Source organism: Dermacentor silvarum, chromosome 9 (assembly GCF_013339745.2).
Source record: "Dermacentor silvarum isolate Dsil-2018 chromosome 9, BIME_Dsil_1.4, whole genome shotgun sequence".
Lineage (NCBI taxonomy): Eukaryota > Metazoa > Arthropoda > Arachnida > Ixodida > Ixodidae > Dermacentor > Dermacentor silvarum.
Genome location: NC_051162.1, coordinates 658,068 through 677,457, shown reverse-complemented (window position 1 = coordinate 677,457; position 19,390 = coordinate 658,068). Strand labels below are relative to the sequence as shown.

Sequence of the window (19,390 nt, the reverse complement as noted above, 5' to 3'; positions counted from 1 at the left end):
GCCGACGTTCTGGGGATGAAGCCCTTTCTTTGAAGGTTAGCGATACAAGGCTGGCGGATGAGCAAATTTCTGTATCCTCGAGGAAAGCCGTACATCACGAAGTGCCGGTAACACGTTCGGACAGTTGCAGCAGCGGTCCGCGAACTTGGCCACACAGATTACCTACGCTTACCTACGCTTACACAGATTACCTATGCCTTACATGCCAGTCACTATTTTTGCTGCCGACTATACTGCACACGTCTACAATCCACACGATTCAATCTAGCATGACTGGGGCACAGTGTGTTAGCGAAAACTCAGTTGCATTTCCGACAGCTGATCGCACAGAAGCAAGGTAGAAGCGGCAATGGTTTCGTATTCTTGCGCGGTCGCGCGGTCGCTGTGTCTTTACAATACCATGTGGGCATCTGGACATATTCCATCCTCATGGATAGAAGCCATCAACATCCCAATTTATAAACAAGGCAAGGATCCCGCGTTAGCCAGCAGCTATAGGCCAATAGCACTAACAAGCTCTATGTGCAAGTTATATGAAAAAGTGGTGATCCGGCGTCTGATATATTTCCTGGAAAGCAACCGTCTACTTGACCCCCTCCAATGTGGTTTCAGGGAAGGTAGGCCAACAATAGACCACCTTGTTCGCCTTGAGGCAAACATTAGAGATGCTTTTATACACAAACAATTCTTCCTCTCTGTATTTGTCGACTTGGAGAAAGCCTATGACACAACATGGCGATTCGGAATCCTCCGAGACCTATCTGCGATGGGTGTACGCGGCACCATGTTAAACATGATAGACAGCTACTTGTCTAACCGCACGCTCTGCGTTAGAGTGGGCAATTCCCTGTCCAGAATTTTCACTCAAGAGACTGGTGTGCCACAAGGGGGCGCGCTTAGTTGCACCCTCTTCATGGTGAAAATGAACTCCCTTCGCAAAGCCATTCCATCCTCTATGTTTAATTCAGTATATGTCGATCATGTGCACATATGATTTAAGTCTTGTAACCTTGCAATATGCGAGCATCAGGTTCAGCTTGGACTGAACAAAGTGTCAAAATGGGCAAATGAAAATGGCTTTAAGCTATACCCCCTCAAAAGCTCCTGTGCACTTTTCTCTAGAAAGAGAGGCTTAATACAAGATCCTGATATTATGCTCCACGGACAACACATACCAATCAACTCTGAATGTAAACTCTTAGGCGTTAATTGAAAACTGACTTTCATTCCTCACATCAAGTGTATCAAAACTAAGTGCCTGAAAACAATAAACATCCAGAAAATACTGTTACACACAACATGGGGTAGCGACAGGAAATGCCTCATGAAGCTCTACAGGAGCATTGTACAATCGCGTTTAGACTACGGCGCCGTAGTGTATCACTCTGCTGCCCCCAGTGCAGTCAAGATGCTGGACCCTGTGCATCATCTTGGTATCCACCTTGCCACCGGTGCCTTCAGGACAAGCCCTGTTCAAAGCCTCTATGTCGAATCGAACGAATGGTCCCTTGATATACAACGGTCATATTCTACTTTTTATTACTTTCTGAAAGTACATACTGATAAAGACCATCCTTGTTATCCTACCATCAACGATATGACCTCTGCAACACTTTTTCATAACAAGCCTGCAACGAGAGAGCCATTCTCGCACATAGCTTGGAAGAGACTATCAAGAGCGCAGTACAAGACACTATGTGCACTCTCACATGCTCTTCGAAGCTAACGGAATTTGATATAGAATTAGAACGACTTCGAGCAATTCGTCGACGTGCTGAACGAAGGTACCGCCGCACGCATGCAACGGATGATTTACGGACCGCCTGACGCATCCAAAAGAAGATCCAGCGCCGGTTAGCTAAGCTGGAATCACAGCGTTGGGCTGCGTTTTGTGAGTCTCTAGACCCTCGTAAGCCTTTATCGCAATTTTGGAGGACGGTACGAAGTCTCCGGACACTGCGCGTGCAGTGGTTCCTTTTCAAGGCCCTAGCCCTTTCACAAAAGCGACCGGATATTGACGTGGCAGAAGAGTTCTGCGCAAGGTTATCTGGCCAACTCGCTTCTCCCAACAATTTTCCGCCTTCGAGTAGCTCTCCACCACCGCGAGATCAACACATGGATCTACCCTTTTCAATCAATGAACTTAAGGCAGCACTAGCTTTGTGTGGTCGTACATCGGCTCCAGGACCTGAAGGCATTTCTTACAGAGCCCTACGTCATCTGGGTGAGCGCGCAAGCATTGTTCTCCTAGAGCTCTACAATAAATCTTGGCGACATGGCACGCACCCGATAAGTTGGAAAACCAGTCACCTGGTTCCACTACTGAAGCCTGGCAAATCGCTGTTGGAGCTCTCATCGTATCGCCCGATCGCTTTGGCTAGTTGTGTGGGCACAGTAATGGAGAGAATGATCCTAGGACACCTGGAGTGGTACCTAGAGTACCACAACATTTTCCCAGAGGCTATGACGGGCTTTCGACGTGGTTGATCATCGATAGATAACGTCGTCGACCTAGTCACCAACGTTCAGTACGAAAAATGCCGAAAGCGTCTTTGCGTTTCTTTGTTTCTCGACGTGAAAGGGGCATATGACAACATTACACATGAAGCCATACTTGCTGCTCTCGAAGAGGTAGGTGTGGGTGGCCGGATGTTTCGATGGATACGCGACTACCTCTCCATGCGATCCTTTTTCGTGAACACTGAGGACGGCCACACCTCTCTACATTACAGCTACCGCGGCGTCCCCCAGGGCGGTGTACTCAGCCCTGTGCTGTTCAATCTGACTCTCCTTTCTCTCCTTGAGCACCTGCCAAGCACAGTTCAGCTATCAATGTATGTGGATGACATCTGCGTTTGGACGTCCGCAGCAACACGCATACAACTACGAGCGAGGATCCAGAAAGCCGCACCTCAGACTGTTATTTACCTCCGGAATCGAGCTCTGGAAATATCGTCTGAGAAATGCGCACTTGTGGCATTTACACGCAAGCCCATGGCGAACTACAGCATATTGATAAATGGCCAAAGAATACCATACATTCGATCTTACAAGTTTCTAGGCGTTATAATTGACAGAGACATGTCATGGAGCCCTCATGTTTCATACATGAAGAAGCGGTTAACAGGCATCTGTCACCTCTTTAAGTTCTTCACTGGAAAGACATGGGGAATGTCCACAAGTGCTATGCTGCAACTATACAATGTGCTGTTTCTTGGCTTCCTGCGGTACAGCCTGCCAGACTTAACTCACGTAAACAAAACTAGTCGGCGCACCATACAAAGTGTTCAAACGCAAGCGCTCCGCAGTTGCCTAGGCCTGCCTCGGAGTGCATCAACAGTGGCGACTATAGCAATTACTGGAGACCATCTCGCTAAGACTCACATTGAGGTTGAAGCATTAAGGACACATATACGACATCTTGCCCGGACTCCCCACCACTACCTGGCATCTCTACCAGCGGACAGACCACGTACCTCTTTCTGCCAAACAATAGCCACGCATTGTGAATCATTACTAACTTGCTTCACTCCTGCCGCACGACCTTCGATTCCACCGTGGTGCCTTACTCAGCCAAATATCAACCTGACAATACCTGGCATCCAGAAAAAAGCAGAGCTGCCATCACCAGCCCTTAAACAGCTCACCTTACTTCTGTTGTGCGAGAAGTACCAAGACTCTGTGCATATATACACCGACGGTCCGTCCTGCCGAACAGCTCTACCGCGGCCGTTGTGATACCAACGATGGGCACAACTAATAAATTCAAGACGTCTCATGTCACAACATCGACGGCAGCAGAGCTCGCAGCACTTTGTGCCGCGCTGCAATTCATTAGTGATCAAGTGATACACAAATGGACAATTTTCTCCGACTCAAAGGCGGCTCTGCCGTCTCTACTATCACCTTTACGCCGCGGTCCACACGAGCAGCTGGTCTTTGAGATTTCCGAGGCAATACACAATCTGACTGAGATAGGGCAAGAAATAACTTTTCAGTGGCTTCCCAGTCACTGTGGAATTATCGGCAATGAACGAGCCGATCAAGCTGCCCGCACAGCTCATAAAGAAGATAACATACGACCCATACCACTTTCTAGGACCGACGCTGCACGGAAGCTCCGCGTGCTTGCTCGCCAACGCACGAGGTCACAATGGAATGAATCGCACTTCATGCATGCTAGTTTATACTCTCTGGACCCAACCCTAAGCCCTTACGAAAATGAATTTAGAGTTCCTTTAGAACTCCTAATGAGTTCCTATGAAGTCAAAAGGAACTCTATAGGAACTCGCGCTCTATAGAGTCGTCTGCATAGAATCTCTATACGAAGTCTAAAGCAACCTGTCTATAGAAACATGTCATTTCACACACAATAAAAGTGCAATAGAGGGTGTATTGACGTTATATGCACTGAATTCTATAAAGTATTCTTTAAAGAACGTCTTTAGAACTTCTAACGTGACCTCTCTATAGAATGGCTCTCCATTGGCTTTCTATAAATGCTCTATAGAGGGTGTATTGATATCTTATGTAGTAAATTCTATAGAGGAACGTTTATAGAGCGTTTTTAGCACTTTTAATGCGGCCTGTCTATAGACTGGCTCTCAATTAGCCCTCTACAAATGTTCTATAGAGGGTGTATTGATATCTTACGTACTCAATTCTATAGAATAACGTTTATAGAAAGTTTTTTGCACTTCTAATGTGACCTGTCTATAGACAGGCTCTCCATTCGCTCTCGATAAACGTTCTATAGAGGGTGTGTCGATATCATATGTACTAAATTCTATAGAAGAATGCTTATAGAACGTTTTTAACACTTCTAATGCTGCCTGTCTATAGACTGGCTCTCCATTCGCCCTCTGTAAAAGTTCTATAGAGGTTGCATTTACATCGTATGTACTAAATTCTATAGAAGAATGTTTATAGAAAATTTCTAGCAGTTCTAATGTGGTCTGTCTATAGAGCGGCTCTCTATTCGCGCTCTTTAAGCATTCTTCAGGGTGTTTCACTTACCTTGTGCCAAACATAAAAAAAATATGCAAATGCAACGTAGCTGGAGAGAACCAAGGTAATGTTTGCCGTCGCCCTCAGATGCTCAAATTATTTTTACATTCCGCCTAATTCGATAATCAGTCTTAATTAATTATTGAACTTCTCAAGTATTATAATTAGATAAAATTATCAATGAGAAAATTGCAGCGCAACATGAAATACTCGCGACACATATTTCTGTTGCTCAATACACGCTGCATAAACGTCTTTAGAACTTCTAACGTGACCTCTCTATAGAATGGCTCTCCATTGGCTTTCTATAAATGCTCTATAGAGGGTGTATTGATATCTTATGTAGTAAATTCTATAGAGGAACGTTTATAGAGCGTTTTTAGCACTTTTAATGCGGCCTGTCTATAGACTGGCTATAGTGTTGTTACGAGTGTGAAAGAATCCCGCGAATACACGCAAAGTGCCTCGAACGGCCAGTCGCGCGGCAATATTTCAGAAGTTGATTAATTATTTAAGACTAATTATCTAATTAGGGGGAATGCAAAAAATTATGTGAGTATCTCCAAGCGACGGCTAACAACATTACCTTGGTTTGGATAGTTCGGTCCAGCAACGTGGCATTTGCATATTTTTAAAGTTTGGCTCAAGTTACGTGAAACACCGTGTATGGAGGGTGTATTGACATCATATGTATTAAATTCTATAGAAGAATGTTATGGAATGTTTGTAGCACTTCTATTGTGGCTGCCTATAGACTGGCCCTCCATTCCCACTCTATAAGCGTTCTATAGTGTGTGTATTCACATATGCACTGAATTCTATAGAGGAACGTTTATAGGACGCTTAAAGAAGCTACCGTGCGGCCTTTCTATAGAATGGCTCTATATTTGCACTCTATAAAGGTTTCAATAGAAGGAGTCGAATACTGCTGAATGATATCTCAAAGTGTCTTTTTAACTCGAAAAGACAGCAGTGCAACCATGCAAATTTTTGGACTTGCAATAAATGATATGAAAAAAAAATTATATACGCTAGTTCAGAGCGAATTGGACAATCGTTCTCAGCAGAGAACGTACTGAGATATTGACACATAATAGTAAGATTCACGTACTGTAACACGTTTAGATATTTTGCTTTTTAGCTCGATGTACAGAGCTGTTGCTAAGCTCTTGTAAAATTACCACTCGCGCCAATTTCCAAGGAATAAAAAGCCTGATTATTTCAAACCCGTTTCATGGGTTTTTACTATCAAGCAAGAGCATCTTTATAATCACTGAAGAAGGCGAACAAAACAAAAAGCGAAATTACACAAAGTAACGTCAAGGAAGCGCATTGTGGTTTCTATCGCCGATGCAGGTGAATCACAAAGATGACCAAGGAACACTAAACAAAACTACGCGTAAGCAGCCGCGTCTATCTGCTGGAACGCAGTGACTGCAGCACTTGGCAGCAAACACACAGAACGCCGCCGCACATTTTGGCCTACGTCACTAAAATGCGACGCATGCACGCTGCAGAGACATGCGGTTTTTTCGAGGAATCTTCGTAGGTCGCACGATACACAGGGAAGGCACGAACGACATGAGTGCAATCCGCGCACGATAAACACACCGACACGAAAGCAAGATACGGACGACATGGGTATAACCTGCGCCACACGAGCAAAATTAAGAACCATCGCATATTTGTTGCTTTGCGACGGACAATTACAAAGTACACGGAAACATCGCACACTGCCATGTGTACCTCCGAGATTGTGTCAAAAATTTCTGGGCTACATTCAATGTTGAAGACAGCAGGAAGCTACTTAAAACGAAGTTACGGCCCAAGTAGCGCAGCTAACGGCTGCGGGAAATGTCATTTAGGCGCTTTAAGGCAGGTGATCGGAGTTCAAATCGTTCAAATCACGCCCCAGCCACGGATTTCTCAGGATCACATAAGCGGATCTTGAAGGCCATGCTTTGTTGGCTACTTGCGGCATAAGTGATTCAAAAGCAAGAATTGGTCATGGAATTTCTTCCTGCGCTAAATTGTAGTGTACAATATAGACTGGTCGATGGTTCCTTTTGTCTCGCAACATATATATATACGTAATTGGGCACAAAATGGCACAAAAACGTGCTGTAGTGGTTATTATTGCTGGCATCACGGAGGCCATAACAGCCTCACAAGTATACAGACGGCGCTGGCGGCGCCGGTCCCACGCGGCCGGTAAAATAAGTCGTGTTGTTATTCCTCCGTCTTGAATGTGCCGGTCGGTAGTGCACGCTGCTTCGATGTGTTTGTTTGATCGTGTGTTTTTAGGTTTGCCGTAATGAAATGTGGTGTAGTTCGTGTGCATGAAAGTGCCGGAAGGTAGCCTGCGTCTCGCTGCAAACTCGCCGTATGCGTGGCGCGCCAGGCAAATGTGGACCAACGATTTTCATGCCGTGGAGTGTGTTCCCTTTGTCTTGGGTGGTCGTGAAAAGTTTTGTGGACGTCGCGATGAAATAATGCGTATTATTAGCGTGCCTCAGCTCGTCCATTACGCAACGGCATGTATGCTGGATCAACATCGTCGACGCAGCACTGGCAACTCGGAGAGCTCTTTTCGATCTCATCGTACTGTTCGAAAGGTAAGCAATCGTAGTTGCTAACTACACGTGTGTTGTGCGTGCTTATCGTGTGCATAGAGTGCCTTGCGGACGTAGGAAATAGAACACCCACGGCAACAGTGAAATCTGTGCTGATGCTTGCGGCGCACTGGTTGTCAGAATTTAGTTACGCAAATTTGTTGCCACAATGCGGAATTGATAATTCTGATAAGCGTTTTCTTCCGCTGAGATAGATTACGTTCGGAAATCATCTTGTGCACCTGTGCGTGAGCTCCCGTTTTTCTGCTGCAGTTGCATAGTAACGATCCACCTGCCTCTTCACCGATTCTTTCAATGACGTTTCCTTGCTTATAAATGCTTCGACGTTGTGGGTAATCTCTGCTTACGAGGTTTTAGGCTTACGAGCAGCAGGAAAAAAATGTAAGTCAATCACAGCTTGCTACTTACTAGTATAGCTTTCTTTTCATGACAAGCTGTGCTGACATAACTTTCACATAAATAAACATGGTAGGGGAAAGTTGCTTAATCTAAGTAATAAAAAAAACGACTCTCTAAAAAAATTTTAAAATACATTGTAATGTGCAGTTGCGACGTGCCCAAAAATTTACTTTGATGAAGAGGACCATATTATCAAGCCATTCAATAATTTCAACCTTTTGCTCTCTTGCCATTATGTACTAGTGCAGACATTGTTTTCGTGACTATTTTAGGTGCTCCTTGCATGTGTTTACGATATGACAGCTTTATTGCTCCACTGCTATTAGCTAACACAACTCATTTTGTAGTGGCGAGACCTTGGCCCGCAACAGTGTCCACTAAAAGGAGGAGCCCCCAGAAATGCAGACCCCATACGAGTGCCTGCAGCAGCATGGCTGGATGCTCATGTCAGGTATGTATGAAATGTACATGTTCCAAAAAAGTTGGATCTTGGTATCATTCATGGTTCAGTTTAGCGACACATTAGTTTATGCAGTTTACTAAAGAGGATAAATATTTATGCAACTGTATTCAACTTACTTACATGTGTGCATAAAGATTATGCACACATTATCATGTTCTGTATAAAACTAGACCTAACATGTCCTGATGTTTAGTATTTTTTCCTGCATAAATTGTTTGGCTGCAACATAAATTTTATTTTGTTTAGTACACAGTATGTTTATCGCTTTTTAGTTTGGTTTTATTGTCTTAAAACTGTTTCCTATGCTGTTGCATTTATTTCCATATTTTTCCTGTTTGTGCTGCAAGCTCATGCAGTTACCTGTGCATGTAAGAATTTGTAGTGTAGTTTGCCACATATGTCACAAGTCTAAGCACGTAGTGTGCACACCATTGTTTATCATTAATATCTTCCCAGTTATTTCTGTCCTGTTCCCAGAAAAACTGTGTCTGGCAAATGCACATTTGATTAGCTTGAATTTGCTGAAAATAAATATGAAGGTCAGTATTCGCTCTGCTCAGTTACTTCAGTAATAAATAGGCAGACTGATTTCGATCCCTTGTCATCTAGAAAGGATATCTTTTTTTCGTGCATTATTAATGAAAGCTCGCTCACACATGTCTTCTTATTTATGTGGTATGCCTCACTGATTTCTCTAGTTAATTTTTCAGTGTGGGTGAACACAGATGAACAATCTTAATCCTACATTATGCCCTATTGTGACAATGCATGGCCAAGTAGGACAAGCATACTGGTCTTTTGAGTGAAATATGGTCATCTCTTAGGCACATGTTTAGGCACCGGCCAGTTTGCCCTATGTAAGTTTGACCACATGTGAAAGGAGTACAGTACACTACCTGTGACACGTAATGGACAAATTTGGTGGTATTTCTCACCGACGCAAGCCTCCCTTGCCTGCTTGCCTTTCTCAATTCGCTTGCGGGCTGCCATGCATATCCTGCCTGCTTTATTTTTCGCTAGAAATACATGTGCATAGCAGTGTACAAGTGAACTAAGAAAGGCACCCTGGCCAGGGAGACTTGCTTTATTAAAGATACCATTAAATTTGTCTTGTGTCTGTCAGGGGTAGTGTTGTGTATTTCTGTGATCATATGCATATTTGGTCAAATGTACATGGCGCAGACTGGCCGGTGCCTCAACATGCGCCTAGGAGAGAAAATTATACGGACCAGGGGTTGAGCGATAAAGCCAATTTTTTCCTCTGCCTGTGAAAGCAATGCCAAATTGAGGACGGCAGTCCAAACTTGGCATTGCAAACTTTTCATTGCAAACAACCCTAAAAAAGTCTGATTGGTCCCCATGCAACAGATAGTTAAATGCATTGTTATCATGATTGCTCAAAATCTCAAGCTCCACGTGAGAAATTGAATACTGCCATATTACGCATAGCACATACGAACTATGGCGACCGGCAGATGTAATATTGTTTCACCCGCTGAACAATAGAAGCCAGTAGATCATTCTCTTTTTCTTCCAAAAATTTGTTTGCTATGCGTAGCGCGATGTCTATATAGGAGCCTTAGTTCATGGGTGTTCCTGCTTGCTTACATATGTTAAACTTAAAATGTGTTGTCATTACAAGATGACGTTAATGTGCGACTGGGCTGCTGTCTTTTGGAAACACTTTATTTTTGTCACTAGCAATGGCATTCTAGTGTCGGTGCATTGGCCTAGTTCTAGTGTCACAAAATCTTGGGAAAGTGAAAATATTCTCAAAAGTGATTGCCTGAGAACTGTCCCTCTTCACGGAGATACTTCTGCTACTTTCTTGTTATAATTTTTTTTCTGAAATACTTAAATGAAACAGTGTAGTGCTACAACTATATACATATAAATATTTATACCACATTTGTAGATATATATATTTGTGACATGTTTGCGCCTGCCTATACATTATGGCTAAATGTTCATTACACCTTTTTAAAATGATTTTCAATTGTATTTTGCAGGCTTCACCGTGGCAGAGTACCAGGCGGAACCAACGAGGTTAAAAGCTAGCCTTTCCTCGCTGCTTTCCAGGAAGTGAAGTAGTGGGCGATCATGTAAGAATGAACTTGCAACATGTGAGCAGTAGCCAAAGCTTCATACAGGTCATGCTGGTGGTAAAAACTGGAATGCTGAGACAAACCACATTATTTATTTATTTAAGTATTAAATAATTTACATTTATTTGTTTATACCTCACTAAAGCCTTACATGCCTCCAGGAAGGAATTAGGTAAAATGGGAAAGCATTATTAAATCAAAGTAAACACGTCATTCAAAAAAGCATCATTCGCATAGCACAAGCATGATGTCACATTTTTTATTCAAGTGACGTTTCATACAAATCCACGAAAATTCCAAGAAATGAAGCTATTAAGTTAACAACTCTTACTAAAAAAAACAGTGATATCACCGTTCTGTTAGTTGCACCTAATCCATAACTAAAGTTGGCGAAATTGACATATCATATACTGCTCTAAAATACAATCATTAATTTGTGAGTAGGACATGCAAAATGCTTATAAACATTGGAACATTTCACGCAAGCTGTAAATTCATATATCAAATTCCTTGACTTAAGACATAGCTGATCCAGTCTGCAGAACTGTGATATGTGTTTTTATTGCAGAGTTGGGGATTATTAAACTTCATGCTTTTACTTTTCTTTAAACCTGCCTATTTTTAATAATTTTTACTTTAGGCTCTGAATTGAAATTCTTCCAACAACCGGTAGACCTTAACTTTCTCAAATGCTACAAATTTAATTCAAAATAGCCTTGTGGTTGTCTCAAAACCATTTAGGAATTTCACACATATTTAAGGAGGGACATCGGAGTTGGTCCTTAGCTAAAGCTCGAGGCCAATTCCGATTTGCAGAACAGAATTGTGCTTGCTAGTTTTTTTGTGAGTTATAGTTCTAAACATAAGTTTTTTTTAATTGTGCAATTTTCAACCATTCTTAATAAAAATTGGTCTAAATGTAAATAACACCAATTAAAAATGTTTTAAATAACAAACATCAAGTTTAGTCCTGTGGTTGCCAAGAAAAACGATTTCACTATTCACATGCATAGGAGCTCCTGAGCTAAATCGTTTTCTTAGGTATTGGTGTGCGTCAGTCATGTTTGTATTTCCCAGCATAATTTTCAAATATTGAGCCTGATCTCAAAATTTGCCTTATAACAACATTCAAGCTTATTAAGCTTTGTACAATATATGATGCACTTCTCCAGGAGTACCACTGTTTGCTGCATTTTTACAAGGACTGCCAGTGTTCTTTTTACACTTCAAAATAGGCCAGAATGCTGTGTTTTATAAGTTTAGTGTGGTTTTGTGGAGCTGACGCAAAACATTGCAGTGCACATATATCTGTGCACATTGATATGAATATACTTTCAGGCTTTAGTATCCAACCGTTTAATGTGCATTGCTGGAACAGCAGGTCCTTCTGCAGTTTTAATGTGAAGCTTTCTTGTCTTAGACAAGCCTGCTTTTCTCAGATGTCAACTCCAGTCGAGTGTGCCACAAATGTTTTCCTGTTTCGTATGTTAGCACCACCAGCTTGATCCGTGAAGCGCATTGGCAGCTACAGTTTGTGTGTTGCAAGTTCTAGGCTGAAGCATGTATGCTGACTGTTCTAAAGTGTGTATGTAGTATGTATGATGCATGTATCTAGTCTGAAGTGCAATAAACGTTTAAAACAGGTCACTTTGTGGTTGTAGTGCCAATTATTTTTGCCACTGCATTTACTGTAATCGTTAATGCCTACAGTACAGTTCTCTAGAACCTCGGCAAAGTACAAGCACATTACAAACATCGACATAGGTTTTATAGAGATTTGTCTTTTGGGTCTGTAAAGCAACTGCAGAGAAATGTTCTAAAGAAATTTGTCTTTACAATCTTGAAAGGAACTCAATAGAAATGTTCTATAGAAATTTGTCTTTAGGATCTTTAAAAGAACTCTGTAGAAACGTTCTGTAGAAATTTGTCTTTACAATCTTGAAAGGAACTCAATAGAAATGTTCTATAGAAATTTGTCTTTAGGATCTTAAAAGGAACTCCGTAGAGATGTTTTATAGAAATTCGTCTTTACAATCTTAAAAGGAACTCCATAGAAATGTTCTATAGAAATTTGTCTTTAGGATCTTAAAAGGAACTCCGTAGAGATGTTCTATAGAAATTTGTCTTTAGGATCTTAAAAGGAACTCCGTAGGAATGTTCTATAGAATTGTGTCTTCAGAGTTCCTATAAGAATGCGGTGGCCAAATAACTGTTGGAACTCTATAGAAAAATTCTATAAGCAGTCAAAATAAACACAATAGAATTCTATCGAACAAGTTCAAAAGACTCTCTAAAAAAACACATTAAAAATTTTTGTAAGGGAGCCTTCGAGTACCATCAAGGATTCGCCGAGGAGATGCAACTCTTTTGTGCAGATTATGGTTGGGCGCTGCGTTTACCAACGCCTATGCGTTCCGCATAGGAATGGCCGACAGTGCAGCCTGTGACCACTTCGGCAATGGAGAATCAATTGTACATATTTTGTGCGACTGCCCGCAGTACAGTGCGCAAACGCGTTCAACCAATTGGACGACCGGCCTCTGTCGGAAGAAAAAATTCTCCACCGCAGACTGGACTTAACGTCACAGAAGAAGGCCGTGCAGGTGCTTCTGCGCTTCTTGAGAGCCACCGGCCTATCTGACCGACTGGGATTAGAACGCTCTTCCGGTGCAACGAAACAATCGCACACCTTGTTTGTGAGGGCCCTCATTTTAACCCACAGAGAGCAGCTCTCTGAGCCACGATAGATCAACTGGACAAACGCCCAATAACGCAAATCAACATCCTTAGAAACTGGCCTACACGAACAACAGCGCGAACCACCCTGAAGGCACTGCTGCGTCAAATTGTGACTCTACACTGTGTGACGTAGGATGGGACGTTGACACTGTGCAACACTAGAACGCCTTCGCAGACTGCGTGACAATGCCCACAGAAACAGTTCTGTTTTGTGTGTGTGTGTGTGTGTGTGTGTGTGTGTGCGATTTTCTTTTCTTTTCCCCCCTCCTTTTTTATACTTATTTTTCTTCCTCTCTCTCCTGTCGAATCCCTTTACCCCTCCCTCGGTACAGGGTAGCCAACCGGAGATAATGTCTGGTTAACCTCCCTGTCTTTCCTTTACCTTTTTTTTCTCTCTCTCGCTCCGTGTGTGGAGGCTGAGTGAAGAAATGGACGTTCCGCTTCTTGAAAATCGCCTAATGGCTCCTGCTAAGCCGTTACCGCCGTGGTTGTGGCGCACCATTGACTGCGACACGTCATTTGTGGAGGTAAAGAAGCACGCTCCAGAGGCCCACATTCGTATGTATTTTATAGAGTTACAATTTAAGTACTCGTGCCCAGAATATTACACAGATGCGTCTAAATCGCATGCCGGCGTATCATATGCAGCCGTCGGCCCATCCTATTCGGAGTCAGATGTTCTTCACCATCATACAAGCATCTTTACAGCAGAGGCGTATGCACTATGGTGCGCTGTGAAACACATCAAGCAGTTAAAACTACATAAGGCGGTCGTATATACAGACTCGTTAAGCGTCGTTAAAACATTCATTTCAGGCTGCAAACATAGAAATCCTGTAATTGCAGATCTTTTCTCTCTCCTATGTACTATTTATGCCTCTGGCCAACATATAACGGTATGCTGGGTGCCTGGACACAGAGGTATTGAAGGTAACGTGCTAGCAGACCGAATGGCAACTTCCTTAGATACAAAATCTTGCAACACGTCCATAGCTGTTCTAGTTGTAGACCTGAAGCCATATTTGCGGAACAAACTCAGAACCTACTGGCAACATGAGTGGGACGCTGATATCCTTAATAAGCTTCACGTAGTTGCGCCACATTTAGGGTATCGTCGATCACTGACCAACTCAAGACGTAGTGATGTCCTATTCTGTCGTCTCAGAATAGGGCACACTTATGGTACACATAGTTTTTTGTTGACTGGCTGTGAACCTCCAATTTGTAGTAGATGTGGGGTCACCCTCTGTGTTAAGCATCTCCTCCTGGAATGTCGCGAAGCACAAGCCGAGAGGAAAAGACGCTTCCATTTAGCATATAGGCAGTGTATACCACTTCACCTGGCACTAGCTGTTTCTAGGCAGAGAACAGCTATTTGACATCAAATACGTTTTAGCGTTCTTAAATGACGTCCATACGCTCAACGTATTCTGTCCAAGAAATTCGTAGCACGGCCTCCTGTGAAAGGCCGCTGTTGCGATGTCAACCCTTGTTTATAGCACATGCCTCCAGCCCCTTGTACTCAAGGTAGCTGGTGAGGCTGTTGTGCTACTCGTTGTCAACCATCACTTTTTCATCTTTAAATACAAGTTAAGTTATCACAACCTTGTTCCACATTTCATACTCATAGCATATGCCACTTCAGTCACTATCACTATATGTTTTACGCCATTTACAGCGACAGTTTTTAGGCCCCTTTACAGCCATGTCACATCTACCATGAGAAACTCGTTGCCCGCGTCATAACAGCTCATCGATTACATTACCACTTGTTCTGGCGCTCTTTAGCCATACCTGGCCCTTGCACCATAAAACACCACCCATCATCATCCTGCCTGATTGGAGTTGATTTTCCCGGCCGCGGACGCCAGCGCTGACGCCGACACCGACGCCCACACCGAACCCGGATTTTCTGCGACATGGGGCCCTTAACGCTATTGCGTTAATATAGTGATAATTTCTGTGGTTTAATTTTACATCCAGAAATCGCAATATGGCTATGATAGTCGCCGTACTGTGAAGGGCTCCGGTAATTTCGACCACCTGGGGTACTTTAATGTGCACCTAAATCTATGTACACGGGTGTTTTATGCATTTGGCCTCCATCGAAATGTAAGCCACCGTGGCCGGGAATCGAACCCGCGTCCTCAAGCTTAGCAGTCCGACCTACCAAAGCCACTAAGCTACCACGGCGTGTAGGTAAAGGGTACGCGAGAAATATAAGCGAAAAAAAAAAACAAGACAAACCAAAATAAATGAAACGCTAACAGTGCAACATTGTGTACGTATGCCTTATTTCATAATTATGAGCGAACGTCAGAAAACGAACGTGGTGCATTTTGGATGTGCAACTCGTTTTTCGCCTTCTTGTGTTGCAAGAGCGCAAGCACTAAGCACATTTTAACACGAAAGTAACTTTAGGAATATTTATAGCGTGTGTTCGCTGGTTCGTGCACAGCAAATACACTTACTGATCAATATTTACGTACTTTAGTTGCGTAATGAAAGAGGCAACTAATCACCAGAACATAAATTTATCATGTTTTATTGTTATTGAAAGTAACAATTTTAGGGATATGTAGAATCAATCGCGATATTTTGTAGTGCGTGAAAGACAGTGATATTCAAGACGATCTTCCACTCAATATAATGCGAGCACAAACATCGTGACGCGCCACGCATGCTTGTTACCTTACGTAAAAAATGACACGTTAAGCTGATATCATGAAACGTTACATGTTGGTAATTTCAGAGACGATTCACGGATCATTAAAACAAGGCTGTTGCAGCAATAACTGTTACATAACAAATGAGTAAATGGCTTGGCCAGTAGTAGCTATCTATTCATTTCAATGTAGAAAACGTATATTTGTTTACCTATTTGTTTACCTTTTTTTTAGGTTTCTTTACCTATTGGCTGGAATGACTTTTCTTTCGAATGTATGAATTTGAAACAAGCTTCGCTCACAGTGAACTTTATAGTACATCTTGCGCGAAGGTTGTATTGAAGAGATAGCGTACAGCAAGGAATTGTTCGTTTACGCAATCTCTGAAGCGAAATAAGCCAACATATCGCGGATTTAGGGCCGTCTCTGCTCTTTCTCTTGTTTTCCTTACACCTTCTCACTGGACTCTGTTCCTAGTTAAGTATTTTCGAGGCTAAAAAAATTCCTATAAATACATATGGCATGTGGCTGTAAACCACAATTGACCGTGAGTGAAAAGCGCGTAGTGGTGAGCGACGCGGTCACTGAATGCACGTATTTTACTTGACTGCGTGAGTAATTTGCTTTTTTCGTTACTCTTACATCATGGTGGTATTGCCCACGTACCCATGTGAATACCATTTTTATCGCGATAGCGTGAAGGGCCCCGTGTCGCAGAAAATCCGGCGTCGGCGTCGGTGGCCGAGAAAATCATCCCCAACCACTCAGGGCCTCCGAATATCTATAGCGCGCGCCTTCTTATATCAAGTGCGATATATCCGAGTTATAGTGCTATGCCATTCTATCGCGAATGTTGCTCATCCCTTGTCTCACATTCTTGAGAAAGCTATTCGTCAGAAGTTTGAGAATAACGATCCACAAACAAATTTCATGAAGCAAAACACCCACAGCACATGCCTTTTATGTTAAATCTTCTCAGACTGAAATATTAAAAGTGCGAAACAAACACGGAAACTTTAAAATGATTTAATTTCTTTGGCGCGGTAGTGCACCATCTCTGGGATCGGCCCACGCCAGAGGCCGCGTCTCTACCAGAAAGCTCGCCTACATGCATAGCGTTTGCCGCCAGTGTTGCCAGTAACCATTACGGTTTCGTAAGCTGCAGTCGTCGGGAACCGTGAGAAGCCATCAGGGATGTTTGACTGCTATCGCGTTCCACTCTTAAAAGCGGAGCTTAAGCGTCCTCCAAATTTTTAAAGTTCGTTCCTTGCGCGGGCTCATTTAGCACGTTTCTACGCATGCACAGTTACTGCATTACCGTCCCCCGAACTCTAGCACTGGAGCTAGGCCGCGCTGGTGAGTTTGACGCGTTAGTTTTTGCATTCTCTTGCTGCCCAAGCACAAAGACAACGCTCAAAGATAGGTAAGCTCCATGCAGCACCACACTATTGAAGTTAAATAGACTTTAAGTGTTTTGCGTGGAAACTGAACGCAAAAACCTCTACCACGTACCAGACGACCATCGCTTTTCGCGCGCTTCGCGAGCCCGAAAAACCCACGGGTCGGTAGCAGCGGCGCGGCGAGGCCGTTCCCAGAAAAAGGCTCTCGCCGGAGCCGGCGCTTTGGACACTCCCCTATTATTCTATAGTCGGGTACAACTTTAAAAGACAGGAGAGGCCCCGCCCAGTTTACCGAAGCGTAGCAGCCAATTCCTCCGCGACAAAAGAAATAGTCCTGCTCAAAAAAATTGGGACTTCTTCTAAAACGCGTATTTGTCGGTATAAATAAGATTTGTGCATCTTGACGAGTGGTTTGGTAAAACTATCATGATGGAAATGCTACAGCACATGCCAGATCGCGAGAGAAAAATTACTCCGTGCCTTCTACAACGCTGTGCGTCGTCTGCTACGGAGGAAGGTCGACGCCACAGGGCGTGTAATTATAAAGCAGTCGCTGGCTTAATAGCATAAGATTTTTGTGTGTTTGCACAACCTTATATTTTTAAATGTCTTAGGCTTATTTTTTTAATTATTATTTTTCCCTTTTTTTTTCGCCGTTGCGAACCTACAATCTCGTGAGGGGGAGGAGGAGGAATAACTTTATTGAAGAGGGGTTGGGGTGAAAGTTATGATCTCGATGGGTCGGGCGCCAAGTCCAGGGCTCCACTGGCTTCTGCCGCCTGCCTTACGTGACCCAGAAATGCTAGCTGCAACTCGGGGTCAGAGCTGGCGAGTTGTGCCTACCATTGCTCCAAAGTGTTCCATAGTTCAAATTTACCTAAAAAGGTATTTAAATTTGGTGGTCTATTTTGGCAACCCCACGAAATGTGGTATAGCATTGGCGAGCCACAACACCACGGACAGGCGTGCCCATACAGCGTTGGAAAAATTTGTTTTATCTTTGTAGGTTTGGAAAGACCCCCGTTTGATTTCTGCGGAGGTCTATGGCGTCCTCCCCTTCTAATGATTTGTGGGAGGTGCTGTATTTTTGTCGCGTGCCACGCTTGTGAGCAAGAACTTCGTGAGGGGTCATTCGGGATGGGTCGTTGTCCTCCTCGGTTCACTCCTCCTGGAATGTTTGGGGGAATTGACAGTGCTGTCGAGGCTATGCTCGGTTCGTGAGCCCTCGAGCAAAAGCGTCCGCACTCTCGTTTCCCTCCAGGCCTGCGTGTCCCGGACACCAGATCAACATGTGTCTGTTTGTCAATCTCCCGCCTAGGAAGTTTTTAACTTTTATGGGGAGGCGGCCGTTCACAAAGAAACGGTACACATCCTGCGAGTCAGAGATGATAGTCGTATGTGGTTCCTCCCTCCGTTCTTGCTCTTTTATCGCCAGGGCAAAGGCAAAGCATCACACCTTGGCAATCGAGGACGTGTACAGGGAGGCACTCGTCACCATTCTCTTTTTGCTGCCAATTACTGTTGCAACGGCTCGTTTCCAGTTGTACCTCGAAGCGTCCACATACAAAACATTTGTTTTGTTTTTTAGGTGTTTACGGAGCCATCTTACTCTCTCCTCTCTCCGCTTTTTGTTTTGGTTTGGGTTCATGTTCTTGGGCAGGGGAGCGACCGAGATCTTGCATCGGACGGGATCCGGGATTTCCACCAGTACCTCGTCCAGGTCCTGGGGGTACGGTGGGAAGCCCACCCTAGCGAGAATCTCTCTCCCCGCCCTGGACCGGCTTAGACGACTTCTCTGTGCGTTCAGTACCGCCATCTTTAGCTCGGAATAGGTATTATGTATTCCGAGGTCTAACAATTTTTGAGTTGGTGTGCCTACCGCTAGCCCTAGGGCTACATTATACACGCTCCTAATTATAGACTCGATGTTTGCTTCTTCACTTTTGTTTAGTGTGTGGAAAGGTAGACTATACGTTAT

The 19,390-nt window shown here is 43.5% G+C and overlaps 1 long non-coding RNA gene across 1 annotated transcript; it reads left to right on the top strand.

Annotated features, from left to right (window-relative positions):
- The first annotated feature begins 7,150 nt into the window (after positions 1-7,150).
- On the top strand, positions 7,151-12,254 carry LOC125940138 (uncharacterized). Its single transcript, XR_007463368.1, has 3 exons — positions 7,151-7,622; positions 8,387-8,490; positions 10,512-12,254. It is a non-coding gene; the product is annotated as an uncharacterized LOC125940138 (long non-coding RNA).
- The last annotated feature ends 7,136 nt before the right edge of the window (positions 12,255-19,390 follow it).